Below are 27,954 nucleotides of genomic sequence, written 5' to 3' on the forward strand. Positions count from 1 at the left end.
CTCTAGAACAACATAATGCCCAGAAATGGATATGGCAGGAAGTAGAACTGAGCTGTTTATTACTTTCCTAATTCTAAGGTACTGTTTGGTTCTTCTAATGTACACAGCTCCATTTTGAAATCTTTTTCCCGTTTTGCAGTCTGACTTATTTTTCATAGCTTTAACTTTCATTTGGTGAAATTCATAGAATTTATTTCAGCGCAATTAAAATTAAGCATTGCAGGTGCTTAGTAACTTTGGGAATGTTAGAAAAGACTTTTCTGAAGAACTTCTAAAATATTTGCTTTTAAGAGTGAGATGCTTTGAAATTATATCTTTTAATGTAGTGTTAAAGGTGGGGAATGTCACTTAATATTTCCTACACTTGCAACCTATTTTTTCTTACTTTATATTTGCAGTGTTATTTAATGTATGGACATGATCAAATGAGAATAATCAAGAGTTTTGTGGGATGTTTAAGAATCTAGTCATTTTTATACTTAGATCTTCAGGAATTTCTGTTTTTAAGTCATTGTTCAATTCTTTTTATTTTTGTTTTGTTTTTTCAAAGTAGGCTCCATGCCCTGCATGGACCCCAAAATGGGGCTTGAACTCACGACCCTGAAATCAAGACCTGAGCTGAGATCAAGAGTCGGATACTTAACCAACTGAGCTACCCCAGGCACCCTAACATTGTCTTCTTTAATGTCTGTTTGGTGATACTTGAAATCCAAAGAAGTTTTGTCTTAAAAACAAAACAAAACAGTAATTCCCAGCTCAGAATAATAGAAATTTCAGCCTACTGCAAAAGAAGTCGTCTCTGGGATTGCACTAAAGTATCTCTCAGGAAATCAGATGTGATGACAGGGGAATGGTCTAGGTCTGTAGGGGACAAAGAGGAAGAAATTCTTGTTAGCCGTTTAGTTTCTCTTAGGGGAGGGTAAGATAATAAATGTTGCTTACCTGTCATTTGTGATGTCATGATCTTATACTTTACAGAGATTTTTTAAAAATAGTATTGGCACTTTCATGGAGGCTGTTAGAAAAATTTGATCTTACAGTGCAAGTTGTAATCTGGAAAGCAGTATTTGACATTTGAATATTGCTTTCCTGGTTTGGATGTGAAATTTTTTAGTTGGAGAGTAATTCTCGTATTTGATTTTTTTTTTAAGATTTTTTTTTTTAATTTATTTGACAGACAGATCACAAGTAGGCAGAGAGGCAGGCAGAGAGAGAGAGGAGGAGGAGGCAGGCTCCCTGCTGTGCAGATAGCCGATGCGGGGCTCGATCCCAGGACCCTGAGAAGGCAGAGGCTTTAACCACTGAGCCACCCAGGCGCCCCTCATATTTGATTTCTGAGCTAGAATCTTAATCAGATGTTGGCAATTAATTTGAACATAAATCATTTTAGCAAATATCAGTAGCAGGGAATTAATTCATTTCCTGGTTTACTTGGGAAGGATGTTAGTAGGAAGATTTAGTACCATGATTTCTAGAGGCCCTCTGCTGATACCTTCTGGTATTGCTGAGAGTAACGTTTGATGAAATAAAACACTAATTCTTCTGTATATTATACTAGTGATTCTTACTGCCTGCAGTATATTTTAAACATAATTTTCTTGGTTAATACTAATGTAATCCCAAAGTCTTATTTTTAATTACCAACCAGGTTATGGAACTAGTTTTTTTGTTTTTATTGAAGTATAATTGACATACAAAATCCTATTAGTTTCAGATGCACATTATAGTGATTTGATATTTTCTTACATTATGAAATGATCCCTATGATAAGTCTAGTTACCATCTGTCATCATACAGAGTCATTACAATATTATTGGCTATATTCCGTATGCTGTACATTATGTCCCCATGACTTATTTATAACTGTAAGTTTGTACCTTTTTTTAAAGAAGATTTTATTTATTTATTTATTTGACACAGAGAGAGAGACAGCGAGAACAGGAACACAGGCAAGGGGACTGGGAGAGGGAGAAGCAGGCCTCCCACCAAGCAGGGAGCCCGATGCGTGCTCAATACCTGGACCCTGGGATCATGACCCGAGCTGAAGGCAGACGCTTAAGGACTGAGCCACCTAGGCTCAGTCCTTAAAGTTCGTACTTCTTAATCCCCTTCATCTATTTTACCTGCCCCCCTTACCCTTCCCCCTGTGGTAACCAGCAGTTTGTTTCCTGTATCAGTGAGTCAGTTTTCTGTTTTGTGTATTTTGTTTTTTAGATTCTATATATAAGTGAAATCATATGGTATTTGTCTTTCTCTGTCTGACTTATTTCATTTAGCATAATACCCACTGGTTCTATTCAGGTTGGTGCAAATGGTAAGATTCCATTCTATTTTGTGGCAGATATTCTGTTTTGTATGTGGTATATACCACATCTTCTTTATCCATTCATCTATCCATGAACACAGGTTGCTTATGAATCTTGCCTATTGTAGATAATGCTTCAGTGAACATAGGGATATATATACCTCTTCATACAATCCCAAAGTCTTATTTTTAATTACCAGCCAGGTTATGAAGCTAACTCTTCATGAATGTTGGCCTAAATTCTGAACTTTGCAAACTCTTATGTTTAGTAAATAATGGGATTTTTACTTTGTTTAGGAAGGTTGTTTTGGTTTTAAATAAGAGGTACCTTGAAAACCTAATTTAATGTAAATGTGCTTGCCTTTTAAAGGACCCTAGATACAGCAGCTTTCCAGAGATTCAGTCTTCATTCCCTTGCCTTGCTTTTAAAATTTACTTGTAACATGAACATTTTCTTTTATAACTTAAAGCATTTCCTATATCTGACTCTATTGAAGCATTTTGGTAGTATGCTCTAAATAGCATTATAACTGAAAAGCTAATTTCAAGGACAACAATATAAATTAAACATTAATTAAAATGGACCTCAGTATCTTCTTGGAATCACTTCTAATATTAGTATTCTGAGGAATCCTGTTTAGGCCTTTAAATGTAGGTAAATTTTGGGGCACCTGGGTGGCTCAGTGGGTTAAGCCTCTGCCTTCAGCTCAGGTCATGATCTCAGGGTCCTGGGATCGAGCCCCGCATCAGGCTCTCTGCTGGGCAGGGAGCCTGCTTCTCTCTCTCTCTGCCTGCCTGCTTGTGATCTCTGTCAAATAAATAATAAATAAAATCTTAGAAAAAAATAAATGTAGGTTAATTTAGTCAAATTAGGTTTAACTTTTCAATTTAGTTTGGAAAGATAATGAAAGATATCCTTATAGGTTCATTTTTCTCTCTGTGTGTGTATGTGTCCACACAGTTGTCATGAGCACAGTAGACTTGTTGGAGAGCTGAATAATCCATTGCTCTGTACTCTTTTGCCAAGAAAGTCTGTTTATGGGATGCCTAGGTGGCTCAGTGGGTTAAGCCTCTGCCTTCGGCTCAGGTTGTGATCCCAGGGTCCTGGGATGGAGCCGCGCATCGGGCTCTCCACTCAGCGGGGAGCCTGCTTCCTCCTCTCTCTCTCTGCCTACTTGTGATCTGTCTGTCAAATAAATAAGATCTTAAAAAAAGAATGTTTATTATTTTGTTATTTTGAAAGCTTATTTGGGTGCCATTAATTTCTCATGCTGAATATTTCTTTATATATGGTTCATGATACAGTGTTGATGAGTATTTAATATCTACCTTGGATCCATAATCATATAGGTAGGTTCCCTATGACCTAATATTAAGAAATAATAATAAAAGGAAGGACATTAACTGTCTAGAGTAGTTGGCTTCCAAATTATTTTGCTTACCCACACCTTTAATGTATCTCTGATATTTTTATGTTATAAATCTTGCACGTATAATTGTTTCTATAAATTACATGCATCATATAACATAAAAAAAGGATGAGATAGTAATATAAATGGAAGTTATAATGTTTTCTTATTACAGTCTGTTGGATTATCTTGCATACATACTGCGGTGTATGTATCCTATATTTAGATCAAGATTAAAAATTAGAATAACTTTCCTCTAAAGAATTTTTGGATAATATGAAAATCACTTATGTTTACCTTAGGAATGTGATGCTAACCACAATATAAGACCAGATCTTACAATGGAACTGTCCAATTTTGAGGTAGGCTGTCTTGGGAAGATCAGGCAAAAGCTGCAGAACCACATATCGTGCATGTTGTAGGAAGTATCCGTGATTCCAGTTTAGAGCCCAGCTGGACTAAACAGCCTTTGATACTCCTAAATTCTGTGACTGTAGATAGGAATTCATAGGTGGAGCTTTTAAATTTAAAACACTGTAGGGCGCCTGGGTGGCTCAGTGGGTTAAGCCACTGCCTTCAGCTCAGGTCATGATCTCAGGGTCCTGGGATCGAGTCCCGCATCGGGCTCTCTGCTCAGCAGGGAACCTGCTTCCCTCTCTCTCTCTCTGCCTGCCTCTCTGCCTACTTGTGATCTCTGTCTGTCAAATAAATAAATAAAATCTTAAAAAAAATAATAAATAAAGCTGATTAAAAAAAAAAAAACACTGTAGGAAAGTTAGCCTGTGAATGAAGATCTGAAATAGGATTACATTAGGAAATTGTTCAACTTCTACATCCAGACTTCTGCTCAGAATTTCTCCTGCTGTCTTCTTTAGAAATTTGATGATTTCTGATTCTCAAGCTGTCTCCACATAGGAAAAAGTTTTAAGGCCTCTTGTAAGCCTATAGCTTGACTATATGGGAGAATAAATATGTAAGTAAGGCATTCCAGCAATAAACTTTATCAACAAACTTTTACTCTGTTTCTTTATACCAGATAAAAGAGAAGTAGGGAGAAAGAGAACATGAAGGCAAGTTTAGAGTGAACAATTATTTTAAAGTGTATAGTATCTTAGATGACTTAGTAAATAAATTCCCTCTAAAAGATATAAGTACTGTTTCATTAAAAATAATTTGTTCTGGGGCACCTGGGTGGCTCGGTGGGTTGAGCCTTCGCCTTTGGCTTGGCTCGTGATCTCAGGGTCCTGGGGTCGAGCCCCACTGGCTCTCTGCTCCGAGGGGATCCTGCTTCCCCCACCCCTCGCTTGCCTCTCTGCCTACTTGTGATATTTCTCTCTCTCTCTCTCTCTCTCTCTCTGTCAAATAAATAAATAAATAAATAAATCTTCAAAAAAATATCATTTGTTCTGCAGTACAATTGAATAGCTTCACCTTTTTAAGCTCAAAATTGTTTCACCATAAAAACAAAAACTTTAGTATCCATATCACCCCTCACTTTTTCTTTTTTCTTTTTGATGAGAGGATAGTTTTGTGAAATCCAGTACCCCTCTTCCTTTTTCTTTTTTCTTTTTGGTGAGGGAATGGTTTTGTGAAATCCAGGTAGCAGATATAAGCCAGCAGTAAACTTAATAACTTTTTCATTATGCATGATTTGAGTATTGTGCTATAGAGTACCTACTTAGGTTTCTCTGTTGTGGTGGTGGTTTTCTTCTTTCCTGGTTTATGAAATACCCTGTTCTCTCTGATTGTTCACAAAGAGGCAGAAGTCCTTCTGCTCCAGTGAGTCTAAGAATGTCAGATGCTGGAATCACCAGAACTTAAGATTTTTTTTAAATGGCTAATCCTGCATTTGTTGAGATTTCCCTCTCAGTAGCACTTTTGTTTTTAAAATATAAAAATCACAGAATGAATGGCCATAAAAGTAAGAATGTCCTAATTCTGATCTGTTTACTTCTGAGCATTTCTCTATAGGAATCTTAATAATGGAGTAGTACATCACAGGAACTGAAGATCCATATAACCTACTCTATATGGATGTTCTGTGGGAAGTGTTTTCTAGAACATTAGTGAAATTGAAGGTTATAGAACATAGTAACAGTTCTAGGGAGCATATGCTTGGCTTATTAATAAAAGTCTCATATGTTAAGCAGCTATGCAGATACACATCTAAATAATCACCCCGTCATAGTGTAGGAGTAGAATATCATTATAGAAAACATTGTTTTCTGTCTTCAGCTCACCAGAGGCTTTCCAACAACACTGAGCTCATTTTCAATGATTGTAGATTGTTTAGGATACAACTATACATTCTTCAGGGTTAAAGAACAGTGTCCCTGTTTTCTTTTGCTTAACTGTTGTCTGATACAAAGATGCAAAACCAGCTGAAGAAAACAATCTACCCATTTTGTTATTGAAACTGATGTTTATGATTGGAACCACTTCTCTGATAAGCTTCTTTCCATTTTCCAAATACCTTGGGTGTCACACAGTGCCTTTACAAAATTTGTGATGAGTTGCACCATAGAATCAAATTAAGTTTAAGCAGATAAATACTTGTGAGGTTAATTTATTCTTAGAAATGTTCCCCCAGAGGGCTTTGAAGTATAAGGTGATCTTGCTTAAGTTTCTTGGCAAAAAGATGGAATTCAGGCTGTTTTCTGTTGTCAGAAATTGAACTTTGTGAGAATGGAAAAAAAGATTTTATGATCTGATTACAGCTCAGGAGACTTAGGCCATAGTATAAATTAACTGCCTTGGGTCTACATACTGGTTTGGGATGTATATCCCTTGTTTTTTGCTCCTAGTTCTATGTCCTTATCTTTTGTTGCATTTGGGTACAGAGATTTATGGATTGGCACAGAAATCCAAGACAAGCTTGACTTTTGTATCTTGTTTTCATTGTTACAAGGATTTGTAGCTCTAGTGTTTTTACTAAATCAATTAAATAAAAAATTTTCTTATTTATAGTGGTTACCCTTTGTCACATATAGACTATGTTTATTGAGTAGTTATTTTTTTCCTCTTTTAGTGAGATTTACCTAAACACTAGGTAAAAAAGGATGAGCTGCGGTTGAAACTGGCAAAAAACCAAATCTTTGCAAGAGGAATTGATGTTTATATACGGAAAAAACATTCCTCTATGTCCCTCCTTTACTACAGCACACACTGCGCTTTACTTCTGCTCACCAGATGTGTGGTACCTCCCACCCCCACCCCAACACCAAGCACTTCTTTGCAGTACCAGCTGTGTGTCCCACAATTTGATGCAATTCTGACCTTATCTGAGGATAGCTTCAGATCCCACAGATTAAGGGCAGACTTGCAAGACGGCCTCCCCTCCCCTTCCCTTTCAACTGCCATTGACAAATCCAGATTTTTGCCTGTGTTTTTGACCAGCTGGCTATAGATCAGATGATCCTACCACTTACTCCTTGGACTCTATTAATTGCTAGAGTGGCCTATAGAACTCAGGAAAACATTTTACTTACTAGATTACAGGTTTATTATAAAAGGATATAACTCCAGAAGGGCCAAGAGAGACAAAGGGCAAGGTCTGTGGGAAGAGGGGCAGAGTTTCCATGCCCTCTAAGTGTGTCTCCTTCCCAGAATCTCCATGTATTCACCATCCTGGAAGTTCTCAGAACCACATAGTGAAGGGATTTTTGTGGGAACTTCATTGCATAGACATGATTGATTATATCATTGGCCTGTGGTGATTGATCACAATCTTCAGTCCCTCTCTACTCCTTGGAGGCGAGGGGATGTAGGACTGAAAGTTCCAACTCTAATTATATGGTTGGTTCCCTTGGCAACCATCTCCCATCCTATGGTTAACTAGGGGCTTTCCACAAGTCACCTCATAAACAAAATCAGGTGTGCTTGAATGGGAGCTTGTTTTGAATAATATGTCCCTGTTATGCTTCGAAGGTATTTCGGGATCTAAGGACAAAAGACCAAATACTGTAACAAAAGATGCTCCCTTTGCTCTTAATGCTTAGAAATTCCAAGAGTTTGGGGAGCTATGAGCCAATAACTGTAGATAGGAGACTAAAAATATTTATTGCAAATTGTATATTTATTGCATATCATGTGCTCAAGGTGAAAATGTCAAAGTCATTCTTTTTTGTGTGTGATTGAATGTTTTAAATCTGTATTTTTCTATAGAGACTTTCTCTCTTCTCCAAGGACCCTTGGATTTTTTTTCTTCCTTTTAGCATTTATTTCTTACCATTTGTTGTTTGTAGCTTCACAATTCTATATTGTTCTAGTACTGTTTTTTTTTAAAATCACAGCTGGAAACTCTGAAAAGCATTTTGACAAAGGAAGACTGAATTGTGATCTTAGACCAACAATAAGCTATAGGAACAAATTAAGTTAAGAAATTAATATTATTTCAGATATATAAGTTTGTTTTTAGTCTTTCAGAGATTTGTTGAAACCAAGAATTTAAAAGTCATCTCTTTGCTTTTTAACACAATTAGAAGTATAAAACAAAACTACTTGCTTATGAATTTGCTTAAATTTTTTGTGGAGTTTCCGTAAGACTCATACACTACCATTTTTCAGATTCTTAGAGCTCTTCCAAATTTTTTTTCACTATGTCTAACCCAAGGAAAATTTATTTTAAGCTTTATATTTTTCATTAAAACATTAAAAAAAAAAGAAGAAGAAGAAGAAGCCACTACAGAGTTCTAACAATCAGAACTCTATATTCTATTTCCTTTATCAGGCAGCCATTTTTAAACTTTTAACTTTTTATATTGGAATTTATTTAAATGTTTTCTAAATAACATGCTTGTGCTATTTGTTTCTGTTGTAGATAGTATCTTTGATTTTCTATCATAAAGATGGTGATTAAGTTCTCTTATCTATCCTGCCCATATCTTATTAAAATTTTAGTTAAATTTTGATAAACTTTTACATATACCAGTGTAAATATTTTTACGTTGTTGGGGAATGGAAAATTTTCCTCTGTCCTTTGAGTTTTCTTTTGGCCGGTCTAAGAATTAAATTGACATAAGACAGATTAACAGGAGAAAATCATACTTGATTATTTAAGTAAGGTGGCTCCATAAGAATATGAGGCCCATAGGAAGGCAAGCAGTTGAGGCTTACATACCATCCAGAACTAAGGAGAAGTGGGTAGTGGTCTGGGACTTCAAAGGAAAGGAAGACAATTCATAGGAAGATGAAAAAGAGTAATTGCTAAACAAACGTATGCTGGATCATACAGATCCAGTGGGGCATAGAGAGGAAGTGTAACAAACAGACTTTGCTAAGTCCCTCCCTGTCTACCACACCAAGTTCAGGTTATACTGTAGTTACTTGTGGTGATACCTCCCTTCCTGGAGCAGGTTCTCTATCTCAGTTCTTTTAGGCATTTTGGGGGAAAGGCCAAAGTTTCTTTGTGACCTCTGATTCTAAAAAATAATCAGCCTAGAATCATCCACATGCCAAAGAGACACATTGTGGATGTCAAATTTTGCTGTGTTCCAACAGCTTGAACCTTTTAAGTACAATATGATTACATTTTCCTTTTTATATAGTTTTTTGTTGTCTTTGGAGTTAATTGCTTCAATTTTGATTATTCTTTCTAGCTATAATTGGGTCATTTCCAAGTTCTGAAAGAGCTACAGATATTCTGAATACTTTGAAACATTGTGTATTCTCAGTTTCATCTTCTTGATGCCCTCACTTCTCCAGTTTGAATGGATTACTTTAAAAGACTTTTGCACACTTTTTGTCCTGGGAGTCCTTTCATCTGTTAATAAATAACGGATTCCCTGTTTCTTTGATTAAATGTTGTCTTTTTTATTGCTTTATTCCTTTCTTTTCATGAAGCACATTCTCCCAGAGCCTTTAAAAAAAGGACGCATAGAAGATCATTTTTTAGAAATTATGCCCATTTTGGGGTTCCTGGGTGGCTCAGTCAGTTAAGTGTCTGACTTGACTTTGGCTCAGGTCATGGTCTTAGGGTCATGAGATCAAGCCCCATGTTGGGGTCTGTACTGAGTGTGGAGCCTGCTTAAAATTCTCTGTCTTCCCCTCTCTCCTCTCCCACTTGCACACACTCATGCACACCCTCTCTCTCTCTACAAAAAAAAAAAAAGAAAAAGAAAAATTATGCCCCATTTCAAAATTCCTTTATTTTACTCTAGTACTTCATTTACTGTAATACTTCATTGACTTGGTGTGGAATTTTATGTTGGATATAATTTCCCCATAAAATTTTTAAAGCATTGTGACTTTATTTTCTGGTTGCTAGTATTGCTATTGAAAAATCTGATGCCATACTAATTCTTGATCCTTTGGATAGCATCTGTTTTTGTTTTTGTTTTTTTTTCTCTAGAATTTTCAAAAGTTTTCTCTTTATTGTCCCGAAGTTTTACAAAGATGTTCTTGGTGTTCAAGGTGTTCTTGGTATTTGTTGGGCTGGATACTTGTGGGTCCTTTTAATCTGGAAAACTTGAAGATTGGATCTTGAAACATTTGTTTTAGAGAACTATTTTTTATTAATTTTTATTCCATCAAAACCAAAAATTTATTTTGCCCACACCTCTCACTAACCGGCCAAGCACTTATCTGACAGGTGAAAAGCTGTTTTTGAAATTCCACACTACTGGAACAAGAGGCTATAAATTCTGTGGAGTGCCATTTTGGTACACAAGGCCTGTGGATATGAACACTAACACACACTACCTGAAGACCTGGCTGCCATGCTGTATTATCTGTAGAGGATTTCAGTAAATTCAATAGCTAGAATAGTATTGGTTAATTTTGTTGACTTTGTATATAATTTGCATATATTTCTTTAAGTTAATAGTTGAACTTTAAAATTATAATATGACTGTTGAGAGGTTTAAAACATTGTAGAAATAAAATAACTATAGCAAAAATGATGGAGAATTAATGGAGTCATATTGTTGTTAAGGTCTTATATTGTTTGGAATGTGGTTAAGGTAGACTATAACAAGTTAGGAATGTGTACTATTATTTTCTGGGTAACCATTAAAAGACCAATACAAAAATGTATAACAAATAGAAGAAATAAAATGGAATATTAAAACTAGTGGATTAATAGGAAAGAAGCAGGAATAAAAGACTAAGGAACTCATGAGATAAATTTAAAATAAATAGCAAGACAGAACTAAAGACAGGAAAAGATAATTCCATGCAAATACTAGCCAAAAGAAAGATGATTAAGCTATGTTAATATCAGATAACTTAGATATTAAGGCAAGAAGTATTTATACTAAAGATAAAGAATCACACTGCATAATGCTAAAATGGTTCTCTCAATAGAAAGAATAATCCTAAACAACCTTCTTTTGTTGCTTAGTTTGCCAGTCATTCATATGGGTGGTCTTTGGGTCTTTTCTATGGACCAGTGTTCTCAGTTTTTACTGCTAGAGATGTTTCTTTAGTCTGTGAGGGAAGAGTTGTTCCTTTGTCTCTCTGACTGTGGTACTGTCATATTCAACGTGCTCTGGGCATTGTAAATAATTGCGTGGGGTACCACTTGAGAGAACAAAACCTCAGAATTATAATTATTTCATTTAGTGTTGCAGTTATTTTTAATGTAATTGTTCTTTTAAAAATGCCAGCTATGAGCAGTAAAATGTAAATGAAGACTAAAGAAACTGATTCCTTTTTGAAGATTTTTTTTTAACATCATGTGATAATAAGTAATAAGGTATTATAAAGAACAAACCAGAAGGGAGTAGTTGTCCGTTCATTTATAAGGATTCTTGGCAATAACCTTTTTTTGTTGTTGTTGGTACTGGCTATTTAAAGCTCTGCAGTGATGTGTTATTGTCAAAACTCTTCATTTCTATCTGGAGAGAATGTCTTATTATTTAGAGAAGAACCCATTTTCCTGGAAAAAGACACCTGTTGGTTGATTTACATCCCTAAATGCAAGAAAAGGAGAGAAGAGTTTAAGGAAATAAAAGTGCTGAATCAAGGCGCATACTTAGAAATATAATTAGTGTCCCCTTTTTAAAAAAATTGTGGCAAACCAGAAACAGAAAATTTACAATTTAACTTTCTTTAAGTGTACAATTTAGACATATTAAGTATATTCACATTGTTGGCAAACAGATCTCTAGAACTTTTTCACCTTGCAGATTTGAAACTCTGTATCCATTATAAAACTCTCCCTTCACTGCCTCTCTCCAGCTCCTGGTAACCACTATTTTACTTGCTGTTTCTTTGAATTTGATTAGATATCTCATAAAAGTAGAATCATGCATTTTTAGTGTTTTTCTGACTGGCTTATATTGCTGAGCATGAAGTCTTCAAGGTTCCTCTTTTTTGTAGCATGTGACAGGATATCTTTATAAAGGCTGAATAATATTCCTTTGATTTATAACCACAGTTTTAATTTTTCATTTATCTTTTCATGGATATTTGGTTTGCTTCCACCTCTTAGCTATTGTAAATTGTGCCACTATAAACACAGGTGTGCAAATACCTCTTCAAGACCCCGCTTTCAATTCTTCTGGGTATATACTCAGAAGTAGGATTGCTGAATTATATGGTATTTCTATTTTTAATATTTTGAGGAGCTGCCATACCATATTCTATTATTTTACTGATAGTGTAGTTCTACTATTTTATGATCCAGTCAACAATGCACAAAGGTTCCAATTTCTCCACATACTTAGTAACACTTACTTCTGTTGTTTTGATAGTAACCCTTCTCATGGGTATGAGGTGATAACCTCATTGTGGTTTTGATTTGAATTTCTCTGATGATTAGTGATTTTGAGGATCTTTTCATAGTTTACTGACCACTGACCATTATATGTTATCTTTGGAGAAATATTTAAATCCTTTGCCCACTTTTTAAAGAGTTGCTTTTTGTTGTTGAGTTGTAAGAGTTCTTACATATGCTGGATATTAACTCCTTATTAAATACATGATTCGTAAACATTTTCTCCCATTATGGAGATTTCCTTTTTGCTCTGGTGTTTGCTTTACACAAAAGTTTTTAAGTTTAATAAAGTTATATTAGTCTCTTTCTGCTTCTTGTTTCCTTTGAGTTAAATTTTTTATATGGTATAAGCTGAAGTTCCAATTTCATTCTTTTGCATGTGACCATCTAGTTTTCCCAGCACCATTTGTTGAAGAGACTGTTCCTTATTCCAATGAGTGGGTTTAGCACCTGTGTTAAAAAATCATTTGAACATATACGTGAAGGTTTTTTTTTTTTTTTTAAAGATTTTATTTATTTATTTGACAGAGAGAAATCACAAGTAGGCAGAGAGGCAGGCAGAGAGAGAGGAGGAAGCAGGCTCCCTGCTGAGCAGAAAGCCCGATGCGGGGGCTCGAACCCAGGACCTGGGATCATGACCTGAGCCGAAGGCAGTGGCTTAACCCACTGAGCCACCCAGGCGCCCCTATACGTGAAGGTTTATTTCTGTATTCTCTATTCTGTCTTATTGGTCTTTGTTTTTTGGTGTTTTTTTAGATTATTTGTCAGAGAGGGAGAGCGAGCGTGTGTGCACACACAAGCAGGGGAGCAGCAGGTGGAGAGAGAAGCAGGCTTCCCACTGAGCAGGGAACCTGGTGGGGGACTCCATCCCAGGACTCTGGGATCATGAACTGAGCCAAAGACAGACACTTAACCAACTGAGGAACCCAGGCATCCCTGATCTTTTTCTTTATTCCAGTCCAATGCTGTTCTGATAACTGCAGCTTTGTAAAGTGTTTTGGTTTTTTGTTTTGTTTTGTTTTTAGATTTTATTTTTAAGTAATCTCTCTATCCAGTGTGGGGCTTGAACTCATAACCCTGAGATCAAGAGTCACATGCTATCCTGACTGAGCCAGCCAGGCACCCCTGTAAAATGCTTTGAAATCAGGAAATATGAGTCCTCTATGTTCTTTTTCAAAATTGTTTTGTCTATTCCGAAGCCTCTGAGATTCCATATGAATTTTAGGGTAGATTTTTCTGTTCCTGCAAAACAAAAACAAAAACAAAACAAAACAAAAAAACCACACCACAGAGATACTGGTAGGGACTTTGTTGAGTCTGTAATTTGATTAGAGTAGTATGGACACCTTGACAATATTAAGTCTTCCAATCCTTAACTATAAGATATCTTTCCTTTTACCTGTGTCTTTTTAAATTTCCTTCTCCAGTGTTTTGTAATTTCCAGTGTACAGGTCTTTCTTTTTGGTTAGGCTTATTCTTAAATATTTTATTCTTTTTAAAAAAGATTTTATGTATTTATTCGAGAGAGACACAGCTAGAGAGGGAACACAAGCAGGGCCAGTGGGAGAGGGAGAAGCAGGTTTGACTGGGGGCTCGATCCCAGGACCCAGGGATCTCCACCTAAGACTAAGCCACCCAGGTGCCCCCTTAAATATTTTATTCTTTTTTTTTTTTAAGATTTTATTTATTTATTTGTCAGAGAGAGAGAGCGAGAGTGAGCACAGGCAGATAGAGTGGCAGGCAGAGGCAGAGGGAGAAGCAGGCTCCCTGCTGAGCAAGGAGCCCGACGAGGGACTCGATCCCAGGACTCTGGGATCATGACCTGAGCCGAAGGCAGCTGCTTAACCAACTGAGCCACCCAGGCGTCCCTATTTTATTCTTTTTGATGCTATTTTAAATGGAATTATTTTCTTAATTTCTTCAGATTATTAATTATTAGTTGTTGAAACACAACTGATTTTTTCTGTGTGGATATTGTGTCCTCCAACTTTGCTGAATTCATTTATCAGTGTTAACATCTTTTTGTGTGAAATCGATAGGGTTTTCTCTATATAAATTCATGTCATCTGTGAACAAATATAATTTTTTTCCCCTTTCCAATTTGGGTGCCTTTTATTCATTTTTATTTCTTTTTCTTGCTTAATTGCTCTAGCTAGGACTTCTAGTACTATGTTGAATAGAGATGGCAAGAGCAGACATCCTTGCCCTATTTCTGGTCTTAGAAAGTTTTCAGTCTTTCACCATTGAGTATGATGTCAGCTGTGGGTTTTCCATTAATGGCTTTTTTTTTTTCTGTTGAGGTAATTTCCTTCTAATCCTTTGTATGTTTTTTTGTGTTATTATCACGAAAATGTCTTGAATCTTGCCAAATGCTTTTTCTGTATCAATTTTAGAGGGTCATATAATTTTTTCCCTTATGTCTGTTACTGTGGCATATTACATTAATCACATTTCATATGTTGAAATATCTTTGCATTCCTAGAATAAGTCCCACTTGGTTGTAGTGTATAATCCTTTTAATGTACTGTTGAATTCACTTTGCTATTATTTTGCTGAGGAGTTTTACATTGATATTCATTAGGGATATTGGTAATGTAGTTTTTCTGTAGTGTCTTTGTTTGGCTTGAGGAAACAGATTATTCTGACCTTATAGAATGATCTTGGAAGTGTTCTCTCCTTTTAAGCTTTTTTGAAGAGTTTTAGGAGGATTTATGGTAATTTTTTTTTTAAGGCTTGGTGGAATGCTCTCCATTGATGCCATCTGGTTGATCCTGAGCTTTTCTTTCTTGAGACCTTTGGATTAATGATTCATTTTCTTTTCCTGTTACTGATCTGTTGATATTTTCTATTTCTTTTTCTTTTTTTAAGATTTTACTTATTTATTTGAGAGACCGAAAGCGAGAGACAGAGCATGAGCAGAGGGGGAGGGGCAGAGGGAGAGGGAGAAGTAGACTCTCCACTGAGCAGGGACCCCCCGCAATGCAGGGCTCCTTCCCAGGAACCTGGGATTGTGACCTGAGCTGAAAGCAGATGCTGAACCGACTGAGCCACCCAGATGCCTCAAGATTTTCTATTTCTTTACAATTCAGTCTTGGTTATATTGTGTATTTCTAGGAATTTGTGCATTTTTTTTTTCTTAGTTAGCCATTTTGTTGGCTTACCAGTTCTTCATGGTATTCTCTTATAATTCTTTTTATCATGTGGATTTGGTTGTAATGTCCCTGCTTACATTTCTGATTTTAGTTTTCTCCTGCTCACACACCCACATGCTGGCTCTCATGCTCTCTCATAGTCTAGCTAAATAAAGCTTTGTTAACTTTGTTGGCAACTCTTGGTTTCATTGATCTTTTTCTTTTGTTCTGTTCTCTGTTACTGCTCTAATCTTTATTATTTATTTCCATCTTTGGATTTAGTTTTTCTGGTTTCTTTAGGTGCACAGTTAGGTTAAGATCTTTCTTTTTTAATGTACTCATTTACTGCTGCAGTGTTTCCTCTTAGCACTGCTTTTGCTATACTTAGTAAGTTTTGATATGTTGTATTTTCATTTCCATTTGTCTCTCGGTATTTCTAATTTACCTTGTGACTTCTTCTTTGACCCATTGGTTGGCCAAGAGTGTGTTCTTTAATTTCCGTACAACTGTAGATTTTCCGGTTTTCCTTCTATTTCATTCCATTGTGAGCATAACTTTGTATGATTTAAAAATTTTTCAGTTTGTTAAGACTTGTTGTCCTAACCTGTGATCTGTCTTGTAGAATGTTTCATGTGCACTTGAGAAGAATGTATATTCTGCTATTGTTGGGTGGAAGTGTTCTATGTCTTTTCATTCTAATTAGTTTATAATGTTATTAAAGTCATCTGTTATCGATCTTCTGTCTCATTGTTCTATCCATTTTTGGAAGAGGAGTATGAAATCACTTGTGTTGCTGGCAATTTTCCTTTCAGTTCTTTCAGTTTGCTTTATATATTTAGGAGCTCTGAGGTTTGGTGCATAAATATTTATAATTGTTAGATTTCTTTGGTGATCTGACTTATTTGTCATTATATCCTCCTTCGTCTCTTGTTACAGGTTTTGATTGGAAGTCTGTTTTATCTGGTATTCATATAACCATTTCTACTCTCTTTTGGTTACACTTTTTATGGACTTTTTCCATCCTTCCATTTGCAGCCTATGTATGTTCTTAACTCTAAAGTGAGTTGCTTGTAGACAGCATATAGTTAGATCCTCTGGTTTTAGTCCATTTAGATCTTTTGAGATTTATTCATTTTTATTTATTTTTAAAGATTTTATTAATTTTTTTAAAGATTTTATTTATTTATTTGACAGAGAGAGATCACAAGCAGGCAGAGAGGCAGGTAGAGAGAGAGGAGGAAGCAGGCTCCCTGCCGAGCAGAGAGCCCGATGCGGGGCTCGATCCCAGGACCCTGAGATCATGACCTGAGCCGAAGGCAGCGGCTTAACCCACTGAGCCACCCAGGTGCCCCTAGATTTTATTAATTTAATTGACAGAGAGAAGGAGGGAGAGAGAGAGTGCACAAGCAGGGGGAGCTGCAGAGGGAGAGGGGGATGCAGGCACCCCACTGAGCAGGGAGTCATGATCTGAGCCAAAGGCAGACACTTAACTGTCTGAGCCACCCAGGTGCCCTAAGAGGTTTCTTTTTTTTTAGAGCAGTTTCATGTTTATAGCAAATTTCAGAGAGTTCCCATATTCTCACACATGCATAGCGTCCTCCATTATTAACATCCCCCACTACATCTGTAACAATTGATGAACTTACGTTGACACATCAAAATCACCCAAAGCCCATTTTTTGCATTAGGGTTCATTCTTGGTGTTGTACACGTTGTGAGTTTGGACAAATGTATAATGACATGTATCCACTATTAAAGTATCAGTATTTTCACTGCCCTAAAAATTGTGTGTTCTGCCTGTCTATCCCTTCCCTCACCTCCACCTCCAGCCCCTGGGCACCACTGTTTTTTTTTTTTTTTTTTACTGTCTTCATAGTTTTGCCTTTTCCAGAATGTCCTAGAGTTGAAATTGTACAATTTGTAATTTTTCAGATTGTCCTCTTTTCTTAGTAACATGGATTTAAGGTTTCTCTGTGTGTCTTCGTGGCTTGGTAGCTCATTTCTTTTCATCACTGAATAATATCCCATTGTTTGAATATAGCACAGTTTATCCATTCACCTAATGAAGGACATCTGAGTTGCCTCTAAGTTTGGGCAGTTATGAATAAAGCATCTGTATATGTCCATATTTAGGTTTTGTGTAGATGCATTTACCTGTAAAGTAACTACTAATAGGGAAGGACTAAACTATTGTTTTGTTAATTGTTTTCTATATATCTTATTGCCTTTTTTTTTTTTGTCTCTCCTCTCCTTTTTCACTGCTTTCCTTTGTGTTTTGTTTATTTTTTGTATATTAGTACTCCCTTATCTGTGGAGGATATATTCCAAGACCCCTGGTGGATGCCTGACACTGTGCATAGTACTGAACTCAAAATATACTGTTTTCTCCTATACATTCATACTTATGATAAACATTAATTTGTAAATTAGGCACAGTAAGAGATTACCAATGATGATAATAGAACAATTATAGCAATGTATGATAATAAAATTTAGGTGACTGGTTTCTTTCTCAAAGTGTCTTACTGTATTGTACTCATCCTTGTTTTGGGGCTGATGTGCGATAATAAAATGCAATGAGATGAAGTGAGGTGAATGACAAAGGCATTGTAATGCAGCATTTAGCTACTATTGATCTTCTGGGGATACATCAGAAGGAGGATCATCTTACAGATTGCACTTGACCACAGGTAATTGAAACCATGAAAAATTGAAACTTATAAAGAGGGACTAGTGTAGTGATGTGCTTTGATATCCTCCTTATTTCCTTTAGTATATATTCTGTAGATACTTTATTTCTAGTTATCACTGAAATTACATAAAATATGTTAAAGTTATAGCATTTTTTAAACCATTAATTTAAATCACATAAGCTCTACTGCTTTACAGCTCCACCCTCCTTTTTATGTTATTAATGTCACAAATTACATATATATTTTTTAAGATTTTATTTACTTGTGAGAGAACAAGCACAATCAAGGAGAGTGGCAGGTAGGGGAAGAAGTAGACTCCCTGCTGAGCAAGGAGCCCAATGCAGGGCTCAATCCCAGAACCCTGGGATCATGACCTGAGCTGAAGGCAGACACTTAATTGAACGAGCCACCCAGGAACCCCACAAATTACATATTTATATATTGTATACCCATTAACATAGACTTACACATTTTTTTGTTTTTGTCATTAAAATTCTATGCACCAGATTTATAGTAGTACAGGTTACTATATTTCCATGTATTTATCTTTACTAGAGACCATTTTTATATATATATAATACTTTTTTTTTCCAACCTGATAGTTTCCCTCCCATTAGTCCCTTAGCTCTATTTACTTTTCTTCATTCTTTTTGCTCCTCTGACTCTGATTTCAAATTAGCTGCTTCAAGTTCACTGGTTCTTCTGCCTGTTGAGCTCTGATCTTGAGCCCTTCCAGTGAAATTTTCCATTCAGTTATTGTACTTTTTGGCTCTAGAATTTCTCTTTGTATAGTTTCTGTCTCTCTTTGTTGGTACTCTCATTACGTTTGTGCATCATTTTCCTGTTTTAGTTGTGTTCTCTTTTAGCTGATTGAACATTTTCATGACTTATTTTAAATTTTTTTGTCTGGCACCTTATAGGTCTATGTTTCTATAGATAGGTCTTTAAGGCCTGTTTCTAGAGTTTTTGTTCCTTTAATTGGACCAAATTTCCCTGTTTGTTTGCTTGCTTTTTCTCTTTTTGTTTTTTGGGGGGTGGGGATGCTGGGATTTGGACATTTGAAAAAATAACCAGTCTTTGCATACTGAATTTCTGCATGGGGATATCTTCACTAATCAGCCTAGCTCGAGGTTCTAGAACTTCTCGAACCATTTCTGATCTTAGCTCCCCCTGGCATTTGCCTACAGATATGCAGCTCTAAGGTGCTACTTACCTATTACTTGCAGCACCTTCCAACTCTTGTTCTTGTCATTTCTGTGCTTGAGTCAACCAAGACAGAAACCAGTCCCTCAGGCAGCCCTCAGACAAACCAGAATATAGAACATTTAGTTTGTTCTGTTTGTGTTTCTGAGGGAAAAACATTGGGATGGGGTGTTTCTTTCAGGTTGTTCCATATTATGCCCTGCAGGGGAAGTAGCATGAATGTGTGCACCAAACACCACAAGTTTCACTGTTACTGTGTCTTGTTCATCATGTTATGTGTGGGCGCAATAGCTTCTCACCTATTCTCTAGAGTTTTTGTAGCGGTATTTTGGTCCATATATTGTTAACTTAGTGCCTCTATGGGAGAAGGAAGGCCTATATCTAGTCTGCCAATTTGTTGATGTAATTCTCCCTAGTATCAATTTTTTTGAAGTATAAATTCTGCCAGATAATGTTTCTCTTCATGAGACATGAAATTAAAAGGGAGTTAGAATATTTTGGACTTGAGTAAGGCGTTTGGTTTTCTCCTTTGTGAGGTCTACAAATGGAGAAAATGAAATCTAAAGCAATAATAGTTCAATGTTAGAGTTTGTATAATCTTTTATATTGGAATAAAGAAATAAGGTAATAGGACAGTTACATCCTATCAGACAAGATTAATGTTTCTTTTAAGATTTTCAGGGCTTCCACAAATACTTATTAAGTGTCTGCTCTGTTTAAGATACTATACAATCAGCATACAGAAAATACAAGATAGAATGCTGTGCTTAATGCTTTAAAAACTAAATAACAGTACAGGACCTGAATAGCAAATACGAAAGTGTAAGAACTATCACTATGAGTTATACAGAAGCAGAAATGACAGTGAACTGAGGTGGACAGGGTTGTCTTCTGAAGAAAATGAGTTTGGGCTAGACCTTGAATGGGTAGGGTCATGTCTTAGTATCTGTCCTGGAGAAAGAAATATCATGTGTCCAAAAGTAGGTATGTACATGGCACTGTTGTTTCTACTAGCAGAAATGAGAAATAATTTAAATTGTCATCAAGAAAAATAAACTAAATTAAATAATAAACTAAATTAAATAAACTGTTCTGTCTGTACTATGGAATATTATGTAGCAACAGTAGAGATCCGTATATCCCAACAAATGTTTCTGAGTAAATTCTTGAATTTTTAAAAGCCGGTATCTTAGTTTGTTTAGGCCACTATGACAAAATACCAGACTGGATAGTTTATAAACAATAGAATTTTATTTTTCACAGTTCTGGAGGCTGGAAGTCTGAGATCAGGGTGCCAGCATAGCATGAGGGCCCTCTCCCAGTTTGTAGATATTTTGTTGTGTCCTCACATGTTGGAAGGGGCTAGGGAGCTCTGTGGGATCTCGTTTACAAGAGCACTAATCCAACCTGATGAGTGTAGTACCTCCCAGAGTTCCCACCTCTTAATATCACATTGGGCTTTAGCATTTCAACATATGACTTTTGGGAGAACACAAACATTCAGACCATAGCGAAGGAAGTTCTAAATTAATATGTAATTATGATATTAGTTGGGTTAAGGAAAAAGCTAACTGAAGATAATACTGCATACTTTTATAGGTAAATAGTAGAAGTTTATTGTAAAAGAAGGATAAACTGATAATAGTGGCTACAACAATTAAGCATTCATACATTACTTACATAATTAAAGAATGAGAAGAATCCCAGATGAAAATCCATTAAAACATGGTAGTAGTTACTTCTGTATGTGATAATTTTGAACAAAGTTTCTTACTCTTTATATTTTACTGTATTTTCTGAATTTTCATAGGAAATTTTTTATTGGAAAATACTAAATCACAAAAAGTATTCCATAAATGGGAAATAATTGACAAATGGTTAATAAAATAAATCCTTACAAGAATGGAATAGAAGAGTAAGTAAAATTTAATTAGGCAGAAAGATCAGAGAGTTTGGGGGTATGGGAGATGGTTGAGGGAAGAGAGAAGGAATTCCAGAATGTCTTAGAAACTTTTGAATTTGTATAGGGCCATTGAACACTGCCTTATATTTTGAAACCATTTATTCAATACATATTTAAGGACTTAGTAGGTATCAGAATACTCCTATGAGCATATTAGGGTCCCTGCCCCTAAGAAACTTATGTTTTGATGAAGGGGATGAAGAGGAACAGATTACAGTACAACAGTCCCCCTTAACCATGGTTTTGCTTTTTACTGCAGCCCAGAAGGAGATAATCCTCTTGGTGTATAGTCAGAAGGTCAGTAGTAGCTTTTTTTTTTTTTTTTTTAAGATTTATTTATTTTAGAGAAAGAGGGAGCATGCACAGTTGGGGGGAGGGGCAGAGGGAGAGAGACCCTCAAGCAGACTCCTTGCTGAGCAGGAAGCCTGATGTGCGGCTTGCTGTCATGACCCTGAGATCATGACCTGAGCCGAAATCAAGAGTCTGACACTTAACCAACTGAGCTGCCCAGGTGCCCCAAGGTCAGTAGTAGCTTAACGATATGTCACAATGCCTACATCATTCACCTTACTTCATCTCATGTAGGCATTTTATCATCTCAGATCTTTACAAGAAGAAGGGTGAATACAGTACAAGAAGATATTTTGAAAGAGATCACATTGACATAACTTTTAATTACAGTATATGGTTATAATATTATATTTTATTACTGGTTATTATTAATTTCTAACTACCTAATTTATAAATTTTATCATAAGTATGTCTAGGAAAACACATTGCATATATAGGGTTCAATACTATCCACAGTTTTAGTCATCCCCTGGAGGTCTTGAAAGAATCCTCCACAAATGAGGGAGAGACTACTGTACAGTGTTGTAAGGAAGAATCAACTGGTAAGATGATTTGGTAAGGGTTTGGTGAGGGCTGATATAGAAAAGGCTTTCCAAAAGGTACAGACCTTTAAGCTGAAATTTGGAATTAAGTTTAAAGTAGAATGAGATGTCTAGAGAGGGAAAGCAGGCACCAGCACCTGGAACACCTTGTAAACTGTTTTAAGGACTTGTTTTTGTGGTGTTTAATTATTCTATATTTATAATCTTACTGAGTGTTCTTTGCAACATAGTAAATAATAGTCTTGTTAGTTTTTTGCCACTTGGTAATCACATAATAAACTTTTTTCCTCTCCCTTCTCTATCTTTTCTTCTTTTGCTCTTTTATGTATGCGTTTGCTGTAGGTGATGCATGGCATGAGTTTTTTGGGGGAAATAAATGCAAATCTTAAAATATTGCTGATATAGAAGGGGACAACCTTAGTTTAGCACATTTGAAAGAGCCATGCCCACCCAGTTCACTAAAATAAAAATGCTATTTGATGTGATTGACTGTTCTTTATTTTATTTTTGACAGAGAGAGCACAAGTAGGCAGAGAGGCAGGCAGAGGGGGTGGGGGAAGCAGGCTCCCCGCCGAGCAGAGAGCCCCATGCGGGGCTCCATCCCAGGACCCCGAGACCATGACCTGAGAGACCATGACCCGAGCCAAAGGCAGAGGCTCAACCCACTGAGCCACCCAGGCACCCTTTGACTGTTCTTTAAATCAACTATCACAATGAGTTACTTATGGAATTGAATACAAGAGGTATTCAAATTTTTTGATCATCAACATCTTTTGACAGTGGCTTCGACCTTTATAAATAACTACACAAATTACTTAATCTGTTCTATGTAGGTAAAATGTGGTATCTGTATTGTTACCTGTTGTGGGATTGCCAAATGAAATTTGTTTTTGCAAGATAGAAATCTCATATCATTTAAGGGACCTTAATTGCCAGAGGAGTCCAAAGCTAACAGCATTATTTACTTTAATTTTTTTGAAAGTAGATTTCCTTCTTCCTTCTTTTATTATTTATTTATTTTTTATTTTTTTTTTTTAAAGATTTTATTTACTTGTCAGAGAGAGAAGGAGAGAGAGCAAGCACAGGCAGACAAAATGGCAGGCAGAGGCAGAGGGAGAAGCAGGCTCCTGCTGAGCAAGGAGCCCGATGCGGGACTCGATCCCAGGACGCTGGAATCATGACCTGAGCCGAAGGTAGCTGCTTAACCAACTGAGCCACCCAGGCGTCCCAGCTTCTTCCTTGTTTTAAAGGGAGACAGTAACTAAAAGAGTCATAGCTTCTATAAAGAGAGAACCTATCACATTATTATTTATTAATGTTGGGCTATTCCCATTTGGGCCATTTATATAAAAGTGGCAAATAATGTGCAGTTTGGAAAGGAGGAATAACTAAATTTTGTTAGAGCCTACAGTCCCATTCCACAAACATATTTCCACAAAAAATATTCTGAACACTATAGGCTAAAAACATATTGCATTTTACTGTGAAAAACAAAGTTTTACTTACCACTAGAATCACATTTCTGTGTCCTTAACTTGTATTTTTTCTGCTGCATGGAATGCCCTTCCCCTTTTTTGTCCATTTGCAAAATACCTCTCCAACCTTAAAGACTCCGGATTTAAGACTTTATTTTTCCCATAAAAGTTCATCACTCCTTTTGTCATTACTGTTCCTGGTATTATAGCACTTGCCATATTAATGACAATTGTTTAAGTTTTCTGTTTCCTTACTAGGTTGTGACTTCCTTAAAAGTAAAGGGTGTCATAAATAATTGTTTAGTGTGTGAATGAAAGGGGGCTTTCTGAAATGACGTGTTGCTTAATGAAAGCCTATTAAATTCTTAGGCTTAGTTTTATTGACTGGTAGCTAACTGGCACTTACTTCTGGCTCCTGTTACTTCTGGGTTATTACAGGACTCTGGTTAAAATCCACAATGATGTTTAAACATGATTTATTTAATATAACTTTGTGTAAGAGTTTCAGTTGTGCCAAGCTTCGAGGAGACTCACTCAACTTAAAGTATAAAGGGTCACATTTAAAAAAAAAATAGAATAATTATTCAGTTTCAGAAGAACTTTATTGAATGAATATCTTAAGTAGCGTTTGTTTTTTAGTGCATTTTAAATTGTTAAGAATAAGAGGAAACATGATATAATGGAAGCAGCAATGTAGTGAAATTTGTATTTGGGGTTCCAGTTACGACTCTAATATCAACTCTGTGATTTAGGGGCAAGTTTGAAAAAACCTTTTTGAACTTTAGTTTACTTCTCTATAAAAGTGTAGTTTGTATTGCGTGATATTCAGTAATATACAACTTTAATATCAATTTATTTTAAAATGTGTTTATATAGAATTTTAAGAATGAAGGTGCAAAGGGGGGAGGGACAGGTGTTTCAAATATAGAATCCAGCTAAATTGGGATGATTATTTAAGTTTTATAAATATTTACTCAAGGTATTTGTGTGTTTCTGTTGTTATTTTGGACTTTTTTTTTTTTAATTTAGTTGGCCAGCTTATAGTACATCATTAGTTTCAGATGTAGTGTTCAGTAATTTATAGGTAGTATGTAACATCCAGTGCTCATCACATCAGGTGCCCTCCTTAATGTCCGTAACCCAATTACGCTATTTTACCCCACCACCTCCCTTCTAGCAGCCCTTTTTTTTTTTAAAGATTTATTTATTTTAAAGAGGTGGGGGGAGGGGCGAAGAGAGAGGGAGAGAGAATCTAAGCAGACTCCACGCTCAGTGCTGAGCCTGAGGCAGGGCTCCATCTCATGACCCTGAGATCATGACCTGAGCTGAAACCAAGAGTTGGCTACTTAATTGACTGTGCCACCTAGGCTTCCCTGTTTTGCATTTAAGTGATAAAGTAAATCAGAAAGCAGTATAGTCCTAGTTAAACATACATACATATGTTTATGCACATGCAGGACAATGTATAATAAGATCGGTACTAATGTTTATTCCTAGTGTGGGGTTATATATGATAGATAAAATAAGGAGAGTAAAATATTTTTCTATAAAGATAATAAAAACTAAAGCAAATAAAATGCCATTTCCTGAAGATTATTTGTGGCTTTGGAAGTAGATTATTATTTAACAAACAAATAAGGAAAATGTAAGGGGAGCTGGGGCCAACATGTTAAAGGCAGACTTTTTTTTCTGGCTCCTAAATCTACTTAAAACTCTTAACTCTGGTAGAAAGTGGAAGACAGGATTGCTTAGTGATTGATGTTCATCTCTTTTTTAGTTATGATGGGGTCAAGAGGCTTTTTTGTTTTTGTTTTTGTTTGAGAGAGAGCTTGTGAGAGTAGGGAGGGGCAGAGAGAGAGAGAGAGAGGGATAGAGAGAATCTCAAGTGGGCTCTGTACTCAGAACCTGACCCAAGGTTCAGTCTCAGTACTCTGAGATCATGACTTGAGCCAAAATCAAGAGTTGGGTGCTTAACCATTGAGCCACGCAGGCACCCCTAGGGAACTTAACCAAGTTCTTAAAATGGGGTGTTTGGACAAGCTTTAGGGGAATTCATTGACCATTTGGAATTGTGTCAAAAACACTGTGTATGTCCATTCATAAATTTTATGTTGTCACTCCAGTGACTGAGTTCATAGCTTTTAACAGATCCCTAAAGAGTGTGTGATCCAAAAAAGATTAAGAACCCCGAGGACAGTTCCTGTCTGTTTCTACATGGAATAAGGGGGTTGTGGATTTTCAATCACAGATTACTGAAAGGACATTGTTTATTCAGGTCTTGGAGTAATAAAAGAATGATTGCAGAGCTGTTTATATTTCTCTAGGTTATACACTTCTGTCTTTCTAGCTATTCTTTTGTAAACTTTGATCTCGGTCTACTGTACTCATTTGCTGCCAGACACCTCAAAATAGATTATATTCAGAGATTGTAATTTTTCCCTTAATGGCTATTTATTGACGATCTTTTCAGTTCTTTGTCATCTTATCAAGGATTGAGTTGCAGTCATACACTCAAATGATTATTAACAGGTCTTATTGCATTTGAACAATTAGAGGTTTATCCTTATATTAATAGGTAAGAAATGAGTAAGTTCCTCCTAGAATGAAGACACTGTTCGTTTCATCCGTGAATCTTTTTATATGTATCAGGGACTTTGAGGATATATATATCCTGTTCAATTCATGATTGATATTTTTTGTGTATCTTGGTGTGTAGACTTGTGACAGTTTTTTCTAATTCCTTTTCCTCTTTCCTTTCTTTGGGAGGTGTGGGTTAGAAGGACTCTTGCAATTCTTTGCAGTCTAGCAATTATCTGGGATTCCATTTGATTATATCAGAAGCACTTCATGTTTATATTTAAAACAGTATGTCTTTCTGTAAGGAATTTTATTATTTCCACACCGGCATCTCATTAGGTTTTCATTCCCAGGAGAAATTTTTTGAGTATTCAGTTTCATTGTGTAGGAAAAATATGGAAGTACTGGTATTCTTACCCTTTAAAAATAAAACAGAAAACACACAGAGCTCGGGTTCTCTGTCAGCCTGTCTTCTACTTGGACTTAAATTTCAGTCAGTTTAAATATTAGGTTACATTGCTATTCTGAACCTTAAATATGAGGGAACTTTACTTTTAGTCATAGTTGTTGATTAAAGTTTTCTTAGCTTTGGGATTTCACGAATAGTTTAAATATGTTCAACCGTTCTCCACTTAATGTTTTTGGAATAAAATTTATATATAATTTATATATAATCACTCTAAGCAAAAAATATATATATAAATATATAAAGTGGGCTTTATATATTTATATATATAAATATATAAATATATATTTTTATATAGAATATATATATTATATATAAAGTGGGCTTTATATATTTTTACATATAAAAATAATATACATATTATATTTATATGTAAAAATATAAAGCCCACTTTATATATAAAAAATATATTCTATATAAAAATATATATTTATTATATTTATATTATATTATATATAATTATATATATTGCATTTATATGTAAAATATATATTTTTTGGTTAGAGTTATTATTTTTTGGAGCTGTGGCATCCTGTTACTTATTTGAATCTGGTACATAGGTAAATCTTTTGTATTCTTCCTAAGGTCTTATGAAATATGTGTGTGATATTTTATTATGTGAAGTTTTAAAAATTGTGCACTATATTTGGATGATAACTGGAAAATGGAGTGTGTGACAAGGGCATGGTTGAGAATAACCATTTGTATAAAAGATCTGTCTTTTGAAATTCATTTTTCAGTTTTCTCACCGAAAGGAGAAAAGTTAGTAACACTGTATGGTTTCCTAATGATAATACTGATGTCTTAGAATATTCCTGCTTTACTTATCTGAAGAATTGGGATATTAATACATATTTCCGAGGGGGGGGTGTTAAGAAATCAATAGGATAGTAGATGTGAAATGTCTAACACAAGGATCTCACATAGTAGGTTTATTCCAGCAAAGGCTACATGTAACATAAACATAATCATGCTTACAGGGAATTGAGAATCACTAGAGCAAGGAAAATTAATATATGCCAACAAGTTCTGCCCTGGTCAGTTTTAAAAATCATTTAGGAATAATGAACAATTCAGAGATGAGCATGTAGAGTGGAAATTTCAGGAAAATGAAGCTTTGTCC

General features: G+C 35.7%; 1 protein-coding gene across 4 annotated transcripts in view; it reads left to right on the top strand.

Annotated features, from left to right (window-relative positions):
* The window catches only part of TMCC1 (transmembrane and coiled-coil domain family 1), a 263,955-nt gene that overhangs the window by 101,918 nt on the left and 134,083 nt on the right, over positions 1–27,954 (top strand). The gene's annotated exons all lie outside the window — the stretch shown is intronic.

This window comes from Lutra lutra, chromosome 1 (assembly GCF_902655055.1).
Source record: "Lutra lutra chromosome 1, mLutLut1.2, whole genome shotgun sequence".
NCBI lineage: Eukaryota > Metazoa > Chordata > Mammalia > Carnivora > Mustelidae > Lutra > Lutra lutra.